Below are 14,727 nucleotides of genomic sequence, written 5' to 3' on the forward strand. Positions count from 1 at the left end.
AGTAAGTTCAGGCCTGCCTGTCTGGGAGCCCTGCTGTCATAAACCAATACAGTTAAGTCCAGCTGATGACACAACTTACACAAAACAATGGGATGGAATGAGAAGAGGAAGGCCCACAGAGAAGGCAACAAGGAATGGGACACCTCCTGAGCTCCAACCTGTGCCTGTCTCTAGACTGCCCTATCGCTCTAAGCAGGTCCTTCCACCTGCCACCGTCTCGTGCCTAAACCCTGTTTGTCTCTTCACTATTACCTGGCTAGTGCACTGGCCAGCAAGGATGCTAGCATCACCACTGCAGATTGTGAACAACACAGGGAGAGGGACTACGACAAGACTGACAGAAAAAGGGAAAATAGAACTTAACACTGTCCCCACTGAAGAGCACCACACAACTGAGGATATGACACCAGGACCACAAACTCCACCTACACAGCAGATGCACTACTGTAATCAGAGAGCTCTTTACTTCAGGCTTGATCAACATAGAATACTCTATCACCGATAGTCAACTGATGCGTCAGGTGACTATTTATAGGATGTGGGAGTGGACACCACCCACAGCAGCTGACCAACACAGCAGTTACCAACAAGGAAACCCTTGCTGGTCTGAAAGGAAAAAAACTACATTTAAATTATTGAGAAACCAGAGCTGCCACGAATCCAAACCTGAATCGTGACACCTACTTACGCAGGCAACCCACTGGATGGAGATCCAACTTGGAGTCTCTGCTTTTAAAAAAAGTTATTGTCACACACAACTAAAGTGGCATCAATTTTCACAGAGTAGAAACCGTATAATAGGCCTCTGACACACCTTCCACTACAGGCAATCCACCAGATGGAAACCCAACTTCGAGTCTCCACATTTCAAAAAAACTGTTTGTAATATCAGCAGCAGTAGCAACAGCAGGTACAGAAGCCACGACAAAGGTGTCACAGGCTGCAATAACGTGAGATCAATGACACCATCACATAGTCTGCCCTGTCTGCGACTGGGGTGCATAAGTAATTTCAGATCCATGACTTGTTCATGTTCATAAAAGTTAGGCGGTGTACACTTTTAGAGGACGGATACGCTTATCTGTCATTAAACCACCAGCAGTGCTGAAGACAAGTTCTGAGAGAACGCCGGCTGCCGTGCATGACAAAAGCTTAACGGCGTGACAGGCCAGCTCAGGCCACTTTTCCATTTTTGCCATAACAAGAGAAACTGGAGTACACGGTGACAGCAAGAAAGATACTTTTTTGTATAAAAATATAAATGTTTATTTATGCATACAAAATATATAAATAATTATACATAGTAAGATAGTGCACCAAGGAGCATACAAGCAAAACACAAGGGCCACCGCTCTGGCAAAGCAATCCTGTTGCAAGCAAATCCACAGGTCAAGTGACCAAAAGAAAAAGTGTATAAGGGGCAGGTCAGGAAGTTCCCATCATGGACCGCAATATAACCGCGATATATCCTGAATAGCCAAATTAAATAAATAAATGATGCCGCTTACCGGGATCTGAGAAGCCAGAGAGGGAGCCCCAGGTGCCTAATGTCCACCCCCGACGCGCGTTTCGCGGGCTCTGAAGCCTGCTTCCTCAAGGGGATAGTGAGTAGTGAGGAATAGGACCTTAAAATAGCTCATGTGATGGGTCACGTGATGCAGAAGAGCCAATAGCGGTGGTTTGTGACGGCGCATGCGCGGTGTGCGCGCCAGGTCCTCCACACAGCCCGGGCGTCATGCCATCTCATGCACGAACAGGACAGCGATTATCCCGCTGTGCATGGAGGCATAGAGACGCCCTGCAGCCAAAGGACACAAGCGCCCACCACCGCGAACGCGCACAACCACCTTGGCTCAGCAAAATCTGCCACCATTAATATAGTAATGCATATGGGTGAACCCAAAGGTACATAATACACAAAAAGGCAGATAGTCCGCCCCAATAATGATGTAACAAAATAAACACCCAAAAATAAGAAAAGGGTACAGAAAAAGCAAAGCAGAAAAAACAATAAAAGACAAAAATAAATAAATGCACCAACAACAATACAATATAGACAAAAAATAAATAATACAAAATGATATAAGGCTCAACAGAGCTCTAAATATCACAAGTTGAGAGAAAAGGAATCCTATAATACACACAAAAAATTCAAAAAGTTAAAAACAGTGAAAATAAAAACAATATTGAAACAAGGGACATAAGGCAGTGATAGAACCAGCAGATGACAAACATAGGCCATTTATACAGAAACTAGAACTCATAGGAAAGGTGCAAAACTGAGATATTCATTTAGGCCCTTAGGGGCCATAGTGTCCAACAAAACAATCCAACGAGTCTCCATCTGGGCCAAGATCTTTTTATAATTACCCCCTCTAATCCCCAGATGGAGAATATCAATGCCACGTATTTTAAGAGACCCCGCATCACAATTGTGGTGGGTTTTAAAGTGGCGCGGGATTTGTTTTTAGTTCTGAGGGGTCCATAACTGCTTTTGCAGCGCCAATATCACGGACATGTTCACGCACCCGTACACGCAGTTCCCTTGTTGTCAAACCAACGTATATCCTGGGGCAGCCACAAGTGGCATAATAAACCACATTAGTGCTGCCGCAGGAAATACGATGGCGAATGTCAAAGGTGCGTAGACCATCCGAGGTGGTGAAATTTGTACTCCGTTGAACATTGGCGCATGCGAGGCAGTGGCCACAGGGAAAAAAACCCGGAGTTGGACCACGAGAGCTGAAAACATTACGAGTTGCCGGAACATAATGGCTCTTGACCAATAAATCGCCCAAGTTTTTGGAACGTCGAGATGTCATAGCGGGGAGGTCACCCAAAAAGGACTCAAGAACCGGATCAGCTTTTAAGACATCCCAATGCTTAATGAGAATCTGTCGCATGTTTGTCCATTGATGATTAAAAGTTGTGATAAATCGAATTGGACCATCAAGTCCAGCTTTATCTTGGCCCTTCTTGGAATGCAATAGAGTATTACGTGGAGTTTTCCTGGCCCGATCATATCCTTGTTTGATAGATCTGCCACTGTAACCCCGGGCCCGAAAACGTTGTTTAAGGTCGGCAGCCTGGGCCTCAAAAAGAACATCAGAGGAGCAAATGCGCCTCACTCTTAGGAACTGTCCAACCGGGACGGCCCTAATGGTAGATGGATGATGTGCAGATTCTGCATGAATCAGAGAATTGACCGAGGTGGGCTTCCTGAACACATCTGTCCTGACCCGACGTAAGAGGTCAACCTCCAAAGATATGTCCAGGAAGTCCACTCTAGTACTACTATGATGGTAGGTCAATCTAATATTGAAAGGATTTTGATTAAGTTGATTCATGAAGTCTCCGAGCTGCTGCACCGTCCCGTCCCACAACATCAAGATGTCATCAATATAGCGAAGCCAGCACAGCACATGGGAGGCGGCCGGCACGCCCGCGTCGCCAAAAATATGTCTCTCCCAGGAACCCAGGAAGAGATTTGCATACGCGGGCGCACAGGCCGCGCCCATGGCTGTGCCCCGCCTCTGGAGGTAAAAGGAATCTTTGAACACAAAAAAGTTGTGGGACAAGACATAGTGCAGCAGCTCGAGAATGAGATCGCACAAAGGGCCATCCAGGTTGGAGGCCCCCAAGAAGAGGCGCACCGCATCCAAGCCGTGAGTATGGTCAATGCAGGTGTAAAGTGACTCCACGTCAGCAACCACAAGGATGGTCTCATGTTCCACAAGGATACCGTCAACCCGTGCCAGAACGTCCATTGTGTCACGAACAAAAGATGGCAGGGTCTCTACAATAGGTTTCAAGTAAAAATCAATAAATTTACAGACCACATCACATAAGCCATCAATTCCCGACACAATAGGACGCCCCGGGGGGTTGAGGGCATCCTTGTGGATCTTAGGTAACAAGTAAAACGTCGGCACCTTTGGATTGGAAATAACCAAACCGTCAAGAACCTTCTTAGAGATAATATTGGATTCATAAGCCTCAAATAAAATCTTTTGAAGCTCAATTGAGAAGGAAGCCATAGGATTTGATGTTAATTTAATATAAGTACTTGAATCCCTAAGTTGCCGAAAGGCTTCACGTTCATACTTATCACAAGGCCAGACGACAATGTTCCCTCCCTTGTCTGCAGATTTAAAGACAACGTCAGGAAGAGCCCGCAACTGCTGGATTGCCTGACGCTGTTTAAATGTTAAATTATCAAATCTCTTTCTAGTGGATAATTTCTTGAAATCATCCATGACGAGTTTTGTAAAAATCTCGATAGCTGGACTCAGAGACAAGGGAGGGAACCTAGCCGATCTGGGCAATAATGCGACAGGGAACCTACTTGTCTGGGGTGCTGCCTGTTCCTCAAGTAGGTCTTCAAGATCATGTAAGGCTTCCATCTCAAGAGTATTCAAAGATGCCGACGTTTGACCACGATGATGTAATTTTCTCAATAATAATTTACGAGAAAATAATTGTAAATCTTTCAACGCTGTAAAAAAATTAAATTGGTTAGTAGGTGAAAACGAAAGACCTCTGCTGAGTACATCAATTTGTGCCTCAGTCAAAACATGTGATATTTAGAGCTCCCAAAATCTGAAACGGCTGCAGAATTTTTGAAAAGAGGGGAAGAAAAACCCAAACAGATGGATATATTGTGATGATTCCTTCCTCACCTTCTCTGCAGCCTGTTTTTTACTTGTATATATATCTGTTGAGCCTTATATCATTTTGTATTATTTATTTTTTGTCTATATTGTATTGTTGTTGGTGCATTTATTTATTTTTGTCTTTTATTGTTTTTTCTGCTTTGCTTTTTCTGTACCCTTTTCTTATTTTTGGGTGTTTATTTTGTTACATCATTATTGGGGCGGACTATCTGCCTTTTTGTGTATTATGTACCTTTGGGTTCACCCATATGCATTACTATATTAATGGTGGCAGATTTTGCTGAGCCAAGGTGGTTGTGCGCGTTCGCGGTGGTGGGCGCTTGTGTCCTTTGGCTGCAGGGCGTCTCTATGCCTCCATGCACAGCGGGATAATCGCTGTCCTGTTCGTGCATGAGATGGCATGACGCCCGGGCTGTGTGGAGGACCTGGCGCGCACACCGCGCATGCGCCGTCACAAACCACCGCTATTGGCTCTTCTGCATCACGTGACCCATCACATGAGCTATTTTAAGGTCCTATTCCTCACTACTCACTATCCCCTTGAGGAAGCAGGCTTCAGAGCCCGCGAAACGCGCGTCGGGGGTGGACATTAGGCACCTGGGGCTCCCTCTCTGGCTTCTCAGATCCCGGTAAGCGGCATCATTTATTTATTTAATTTGGCTATTCAGGATATATCGCGGTTATATTGCGGTCCATGATGGGAACTTCCTGACCTGCCCCTTATACACTTTTTCTTTTGGTCACTTGACCTGTGGATTTGCTTGCAACAGGATTGCTTTGCCAGAGCGGTGGCCCTTGTGTTTTGCTTGTATGCTCCTTGGTGCACTATCTTACTATGTATAATTATTTATATATTTTGTATGCATAAATAAACATTTATATTTTTATACAAAAAAGTATCTTTCTTGCTGTCACCGTGTACTCCAGTTTCTCTTGTTATGGCATAATTTATTGGAGTTGGTGAATTTGTTTGCTGGGAGGCTCACCAGGTGGTGATGTCATCCTGTGCATTTTCATGTACACTGATTTTGTTTTTAACACTTTTCCATTTTTGAAGACCAAAATGCAAAAGGGTCCAAACCCCCCCTTCCTCCCTGATGACATTGATATTGAGCTCCAAATACTCCTGCACCATCCTCTCCAGTTGTTCACAACATGTTAGACTTGTACTCTGTTCTGCTGGTGTATGGTCTGGTCTAAAAAACGACTCAAAGAAATTGCTTATGCCACTTGATATTCCCGGGCTTGGACGTCTAGAACTTTGATGCTCACTGTGTACTTCACTGATGTCTTGGAGAATACCACTCTTAAGATTGTCTGCAAGCATGTTTTGATACTCCAGCATGCACGTGTCCCTTTCCAGGGGGGAAGGATCTGGCTAAACTTACTCTTGTACCGTGGATCTAACAGAGTGGCAACCCAGTAGTCAGCTCTATTTCTAACCCTAAGAATTCTGGCATCATGTTGAAGATAGTGCAGCAAGAAGGTGCTCCTGTGTCGGGTGCATCAATAAGGTCCATGTCCATGGTGTGTTGGTGGCGGGGTAACACTCAAGGATGCTTCCTCCGTCCCCTCTCGCCAACCACGGACAAGAAACAGGGTATCATTATCTTCTTCATCTCCTGACTGTTGCGCGTCCATCACGTTTTCCTCCTCAATTTGTTCCTCGGCTCCTGCACCTTCACTAACAGTTTGTCTGGTACCATGAGTCCCTCAGTCGCTGTAAGCCACCCTCCCATGGCACCCGCCTGTGCTACAACAGTTCCAAAATTTGAGATATTGTTTATCCCTTCCGCATCTTCCTCTGCTTCCACCTCTTCCTCTTGGACCAAAACATCCTGCCGCAGACTACTGAAAGTGTGCTCCAGCATGTAGATTACCAGAATAGTGATGCTGGTGATGGCATCGTCAGCACTTACCATTTTAGTAGCCATTTCAAAACTGTGCAGAAGGAGGCAGAGGTCCTTCATCTGTACCCACTTTGCAAGTGTGATTTGCACCACGTTAGTACTGCATTGGCCCAGGCTATGCAAAAGGACATACTGCACCAAGCAGGGCTGTGGAGTCGGTAAGCCAAACCTTCGACTCCTCAATTTCCATGACTCCGACTCCCTCATACATGGCTCATGTTTAACCTTCGTCCGGCTGAGTAGGTACAATTGTACCTATTCCGTTTTAAAATTGCAATAACTTTTTTTTCGAAAAGCCGTAGAGGGCTGAAATTTCGTGACATCTCTGCAGTTTTGGTCCAGAATATAATGGCCAAATTTCAATAAAATATCTCCACCCCCTTCCGAGATAAGGGGTCGAGATATTTTTGCATCCATAACAAGCTGCATAGGTACAAATGTACCCTCATATATTTTGAATGAAGATAATGCAAGGAAAAAAGAATAATATTTTTTTTAATGATAATGCTATTTTATTATTATAAACAAGTAAAAAAACTGTTCATTTACATTATAAAAGAAAATGTAAGAAACTCTTTTTTTTTTTTGTTTTTCTTCGCAAGTAATGCATGTTGTCTTTGCTACCGAGTGTTCATCGCAAATGGGTTTCACACAAACCACACAAGACTTTCTAGTCTTACGTTGTTTTCGCCTCAGGTCTCGGCAGACATAGCAACTACCAACAACAGGGGAGGGTCTACGACTACCATGAGGTATTTGAGGGCCAGCTGCTGCTTGTGATGCCACCAGAATGCATCGTCCAAGCACCATTTCTACTGCACCTCGAAGAAAATGGTTTCTCATCATCATTCGGTTTGTACTACGATCTTCAATGGCAGGCATACACGGCTGATTTGCGAGATCTTTCAGGAACTTTCTTCGTTGATCCTTTGTCCTGAAGCTTGGATTGTGTTCTCTGTAGATGATGTAGGCTGCAAACCCAGTGACGTCAGTCATATTGTAGAAAAATGCCAGAGGCCAACGTAATGTTCGTCGTTTCACAGTGTACTCTCCCAACATTTTATCCATAACATCAACTCCGCCTTTTGTTTTGTTGTAGTATTTTATTATCTCTGGCTTGGCTGCTAGTGTCTCTTCAACTTCTCCCGTCATGTGCATAGATGATAGAAGCACGACTGATTTGTTCTTCTTTGGTACATATGAACAGACTGTTGCATCATGATTGTAGGCAAAATTTTCGAGTTTTCAGGCCTTTCTTCGGCAGGCTGCATGTTGCTAGGTAGGAACCTTTTGTTTTTTCTCACTGTACCAACTAGTGTCATGTTCCAGGAGTTCAATACCTTAGCTAGTTCCATGGTTGTAAAGAAGTTATCGGTGGTGACATTTCCTCCAGAGCCTTTATACGAGCTCACTAGGTCCAATACTGTTCGTTCACCAATGTTTACTTGTCGAGGACCATCAGTTGGTTTCCCAGTGTAGAGCTGACCTTGTAATGGGCAGGCGTTTGACGAGTCACAAGCCCAGAAAATCTTTATGCCTTATTTAGCTGGTTTTGAAGGTATATACTGGGTAAGTTTAGTATGGCCTCTAAATGGAAATAATTGCTCGTCGACAGTGATACAATTATATGGCTTGTAGGCTCTCTTCAGATTTCTGTTCAGCATTGTCCAGATGTCCCGTATTGGTGCAGCTTTATCTGTTTGCACACATTCTGCATGTGTATTTTCACTGTCAAATCTGATAAATCTGAGTATCATCTTGAAGCGGTCACGAGACATGGCTGCACGTATAAGAGGCAGAGCATCAACATTCCACATTTCCTCCAGATTCTCTTTGTTGTCTCTGTGCACACCAGCAGCAATCAGTATGCCCAAAAATGCATGGAGTTCAGTTTCAGTAAATTGCTTGAATGTTTTTTGTCGTGGCCGTTCAGAAGAATCAGGAAAACGTTGTACCAGTTAGTTGTTGTAAGCATCACAAACTCTCTTGGCCTTTCGATTCGTTTCTCGTAATATGATGTCACACATCTCGGGAGTCATGATTGACTTGAATATCTCTTTTGCTGTATACAGGTTGCTGATTGCTGCAGGGCCACCTCTTTGTCGTAGGACATTACGAGATTTTGTTTGTGCATTTGACAGTGGATCACTACACCATTGAGTTTTATCCTTAGCAGTCCAAATGTCGCCTGCACTTTGAGGCACAGACTCATCCTCAACACTTTCGTCTGAGTCGTATTCTTTTTCCTGCTCTATGACCATTTCTTGTTCAATGTCTGAATCTTCTTCAGTAACATCCACTTGTGGTACATAGTTTTCATCATCAGATGCAACATATGGTTCTTCCTCATGCTCAGAATCAGATTCGTCTAGCATTCGCATTATTTCGTCAGACGTAAATCTGTAAATATGAAAAAATGAAAAATAAATAATTTTCCGAAATACTACACAACACTACATTATTGGCTTTTCACAAAACGATACTAACCTGCAAACACGTTTTCTTGGATTATGGCGGAAACTAGATCCAGCATCACTATCACTCATGATGACTTGGTAGATGAATTTTGGCTTCGTAATTTAGTTTAGTAACACGTGGCAAGTAGAATGAAACTCGATTCTAAATTGCAGATAAAAAAGTAAATTATTTCTAGTGATAATTATTTATAAATGTCATTTATATATTATGTAAACCGTATACGGTTTCAGAATTTTCATTCCATCTTCGACTGTTTTATCGACCAATAGGAAAATTGTAACAGAGCCACCATCTTTATTTTGTGCTGAATATAAGTAAAACATCGTAAAACAATATGTAGATACTAATTATTATCCATTTTTCGTATAAAATAATCATACCTATAGTGATAAGTTTCACACAAAATATATGTAAGCCAAGTCCAGGCTCAAAGACAATTTCTGACTGTTCTGTCCCCACATAAGACGAATGAAGGTATAACTGGCTGTTAGATGCTGTGAGACTTTCCTACCTTCGTATCCAAGAAATTGAAGACTTCACAAGCCTAGAAATGTGTGTGCTCACAGCAATGAGATGAACAGCAAAATGGCTACTGAGAGGAGGGAGGCAGGAAGAGAAGTAGAAGCCTCTCCCAGTTTGAATCAACTTAATTGACAGCAACATAAGTGAGCAGTAACAACACTGGCCAATAGATATCAGCATAACATTTGTAGCTGAATGAACTTTAGTTTCTGAAACCAAGTAAAGGAGAAAGTCTTCCCACAGTGGAGGTACAGTGGGGCAAAAAAGTATTTGGTCAGTCAGCAATAGTGCAAGTTCCACCACTTAAAAAGATGAGAGGCGTCTGTAATTTACATCATAGGTAGACCTCAACTATGGGAGACAAACTGAGAAAAAAAAATCCAGAAAATCACATTGTCTGTTTTTTTTTAATTTTGTTTGCATATTATGGTGGAAAATAAGTATTTGGTCAGAAACAAAATTTCATCTCAATACTTTGATATATCCTTTGTTGGCAATGACAGAGGTCAAACGTTTTCTGTAAGTCTTCACAAGGTTGCCACACACTGTTGTTGGTATGTTGGCCCATTCCTCCATGCAGATCTCCTCTAGAGCAGTGATGTTTTTGGCTTTTCGCTTGGCAACACGGACTTTCAACTCCCTCCAAAGGTTTTCTATAGGGTTGAGATCTGGAGACTGGCTAGGCCACTCCAGGACCTTGAAATGCTTCTTACGAAGCCACTCCTTCGTTGCCCTGGCGGTGTGCTTTGGATCATTGTCATGTTGAAAGACCCAGCCACGTTTCATCATCAATGCCCTTGCTGATGGAAGGAGGTTTGCACTCAAAATCTCACGATACATGGCCCCATTCATTCTTTCATGTACCCGGATCAGACGTCCTGGCCCCTTTGCAGAAAAACAGCCCCAAAGCATGATGTTTCCACCACCATGCTTTACAGTAGGTATGGTGTTTGACTCAGTATTCTTTTTCCTCCAAACACGACAAGTTGTGTTTCTACCAAACAGTTCCAGTTTGGTTTCATCAGACCATAGGACATTCTCCCAAAACTCCTCTGGATCATCCAAATGCTCTCTAGCAAACTTCAGACGGGCCCGGACATGTACAGGCTTAAGCAGTGGGACACGTCTGGCACTGCAGGATCTGAGTCCATGGTGGCGTAGTGTGTTACTTATGGTAGGCCTTGTTACATTGGTCCCAGCTCTCTGCAGTTCATTCACTAGGTCCCCCCGCGTGGTTCTGGGATTTTTGCTCACCGTTCTTGTGATCATTCTGACCCCACGGGATGGGATTTTGCGTGGAGCACCAGATCGAGGGAGATTATCAGTGGTCTTGTATGTCTTCCATTTTCTAATTATTGCTCCCACAGTTGATTTCTTCACTCCAAGCTGGTTGGCTATTGCAGATTCAGTCTTCCCAGCCTGGTGCAGGGCTACAATTTTGTTTCTGGTGTCCTTTGACAGCTCTTTGGTCTTCACCATAGTGGAGTTTGGAGTCAGACTGTTTGAGGGTGTGCACAGGTGTCTTTTTATACTGATAACAAGTTTAAACAGGTGCCATTACTACAGGTAATGAGTGGAGGAAAGAGGAGACTCTTAAAGAAGAAGTTACAGGTCTGTGAGAGCCAGAAATCTTGATTGCTTGTTTCTGACCAAATACTTATTTTCCACCATAATATGCAAATAAAATGAAAAAAAAAACAGACAATGTGATTTTCTGGATTTTTTTTTTCTCAGTTTGTCTCCCATAGTTGAGGTCTACCTATGATGTAAATTACAGACGCCTCTCATCTTTTTAAGTGGTGGAACTTGCACTATTGCTGACTGACTAAATACTTTTTTGCCCCACTGTATATATGAAGGTACAATTGTACCTCTGCAGCCTGTTAACGTTGTAAAATTATGCAGCCTGACGAAGGTTAAGTGATACATTTACTGTAGTAAAATGGTAACATCAGGCTTTTAATCATTATCATGATTCAATAATCAAGCCACTTAGAACATAAAATATATTTATTGGAATACAACTTTAGAACAAAAAACTTTTGCATATTTACAATTTATTTTACACTATGCAGTAAGTCGAAAAAAAAAAACAGTTTTCAGCAAAAACGTACTGAATAACATTTGTGCTGTCTATGAATTTGTTTCGAGAAATAGTATCGCCTCCATCAGATCTTCCTTCATAGATGACCTCAAATCTGACCTAATTATTGTAAGGCTAGAGAACAACCTCTCTACAGTAACTTAGGTTGGTGGCAAAGCACTAACCACATGGGCAATATCTCTAACAATTTCAGGGTATAATGGAATTGCCTCATGCACAGTCAGTTTTGATGAACGTTTGAACTCTTCTACTTTGAGAGCAAGTGAAAAATTTTGTTGAAATATGGTCAGTCTGTTTTCTATGGGAGTGGAATCTTTTTCTCTGTGGCAACGCTTTGCCGGCTCCATGTCGTCCAAATACTTTTCGAAATCAAACTCCTCACCTGTTGAGGATGAAGAAACGACAGCAGCAGGACTCAAATCATTTTGCTGTTCTTCTGTAGAAATATCTGTTTGTGCCTCCATTATGGGAACAAGACTCTGTGGCCTTCCACCTCCAACATACTGAATGTGAGATTTTCTTCTAGCTGCTGTTCACCATCATTATTTTCATTCATCAGTTAAATTGTACTTATGTTTGAAACATTATCAGTTACAACAGCAAGAACCTGTTCTTTTGTGAGTTCATAATCTTGCACAACTTTTTCCACTAAGATCTGGAGAAACTGGCTGCTGTGATGAACTTTAGTATCTTTTTCTACCAGCGTCTTAGTAACAATTTTTTTGTTGTCCCAAACATTTCGAACATTGATAGCAAAATAGTTATCTCTGTGACTTATACAGGAATCCAGTTTAAGAAACACAAAGCATCTATTGAGTCTTCATTTTGGTTAAGGGCTTCTTCAATCACTAATTTTCTAATACTTTCTCTTTCCAGAGAAACACCAAGTTTACGGGCCATTTCTCCATTAAGAGCTGTAAAATCTGTTTGTGCAAATAATGATAATGGTACACCGTCCTTCACAACAAGCTCAGTGAGCTGTCTTTTAAACACATCTGCTGTCATTGTTACAGTAACTTTGTCACTTACAAAATATCTTGTAACTAATGTTTGAGATGCTCTTTCCTCCTTCCTTTGCCTGGTTGGAAGTGCTGGTCTCTGGTTTCTACTCGGACCCTACTTTGTCCAACCCCGGATCCAACATGACAAAATTTGGGGCATCGATGCAGATGCTTTCATTCTCTGGATTCTGTGAATCTTTGGAACAGACTTCTGATGCCCATGGAATAGAATGTGAACAGCTCTGCAGAATGGCCCATCTATGGTTCCTCATAATCAATTGGGCATTTGGAGATTTGTGACTTGGGAGGAAACATGGGTGATTGGGGTGCCACCTCTGAGGATTGTACTGTGTATGATGTTAAGTTGAAAGAAGAGTAGAGACCATTTGATGCAGTGCTTGCCATCTACCAGAGCACATGATCCAAGAGATGGAGTGGAGTAGCCCGTCCAGTAACAGAAGTTGTAGTTTCATTAACATTAATGCCTAACCCCACGTACACGTTGAACACCAAGCATATTCCCCCTTTCCCCACGACCTTGCTTTTTCCCACTCATGTTATGGACCCTTTCCCGCTTGTAACCTCCTGATTTCACAACCTTAGGCCCACAGCTGTCAGTCACCTGTCACTAAATGAACAATCACTATTTATTTTCTTAGATAGTGTGCCTGAACAACACTGTTATACCTAACAATTTTTAAGTGGAAATCTGGCCTTCCGATTTCTCACTGAAACACAGTTTTATGCCAAATTATTTGAATTAGATACCGTATATACTCGTGTATAAGCTGAGTTTTTCAGCGCATTTTTTGTGCTGAAAATGCCCTCCTCAGCTTATACATAAGTCAATTGTCCCAAAAAGGTGGGGGAGGGGGAGCGGCGGAGCAGTCGGTCATGAGGCAGGAGCCAGTGGCCGACGACTTCCAGCACACATCCTACTCATCTTCCTGCGCACCCTCGCTGTCACTGCATCTCGTTCTTTCCGGTTCCAGCAGCTCTTCCGGGTGAGGGATCACGTGGCCCCGCTCATTACGATAATGAATATGCGTGGAGTGCATATTCATTACATTAATGAGCGGGGCCACATGATCACTCGGCCGGAAGAGATGCTGGCGCCGGAACGAGATGCAGTGCCAGCGAGGGCGCGCAGGCAGGTAAATAGGATGTTTTTTTGTTCTTTTAAAACGGGAATCATGCATACAAGGATAGGGGATAAAGAGCCATGCATACTAGGACAGCAATGGTGAGCCATGCATACAATGACAGGAACGAGGGAGCCATGCATACAATGACAGGAACAGGGGAGCCATGCAGAAAAGGACAGGGACCAGTGAGCCATGCATACCAGGAAAAGCAATGAGGGAGCCATGCATACCAGGATAGGGATGAGATGACAATGCATACCCGGCTTACACTCGAGTCAATAAGCTTACCCAGTTTTTCATGGCAAAATGAGGTGCTTTGGCTTATACATTGGTCTGCTTATACTCGAGTATATACGGTAATTTTGCCTCATGGCTGGACCCCAATATTAGCAAAGAAAAGGAGAAAATCCAGCTTCTTAGCTGAAAAAAAATTTTTTTAGTTTATTTCAAAAATGTAAAAAACCGGATTACTTACCGGTAATTCTCTTTTATAGAGTCCACGACAGCACCCACTGAGAGAGGGGATCCGCCCCTAGGAACAGTAAACCTACGGAGAGATAAAAGGGGCGGTCCCCCTCGCTCCTGCAGTTGGATTACAGAGAATGAGAGGAACCGCCCACCAAGTTTAGTAGGCTATCCAAATATTTTCAGTTGTATTTCAGTAAAATTTATACAACCTAAGTATATGAACCATTCACCACTACAAGTGAACTATGTGTAACAACCATTAGGGAGGGAAGTGAGTGGGTGCTGTTGTGAACTCCCTTGTTTGGACTTCTGAGCCAAAGCTCCCTCTGCTCCCTCTGGTGGTTACGGAGAGTAGTGGAGCTGGCCAGGTTGGAAGTTCCCCACCTGAGGATGTTAATTGGGAACCTGGGATTACTGGCTGGGAGC

At 43.0% G+C, this 14,727-nt stretch overlaps 1 protein-coding gene across 5 annotated transcripts in view; it reads left to right on the top strand.

Moving 5' to 3' along the window:
- LOC141067709 (glutaminase kidney isoform, mitochondrial-like) overlaps positions 1-14,727 on the top strand; it is a 484,569-nt gene that overhangs the window by 278,811 nt on the left and 191,031 nt on the right. The gene's annotated exons all lie outside the window — the stretch shown is intronic.

The sequence above is a fragment of the Dendrobates tinctorius genome, unplaced genomic scaffold (genome assembly GCF_039654945.1).
Source record: "Dendrobates tinctorius isolate UK_male_01 unplaced genomic scaffold, ASM3965494v1 ptg000254l, whole genome shotgun sequence".
Lineage (NCBI taxonomy): Eukaryota > Metazoa > Chordata > Amphibia > Anura > Dendrobatidae > Dendrobates > Dendrobates tinctorius.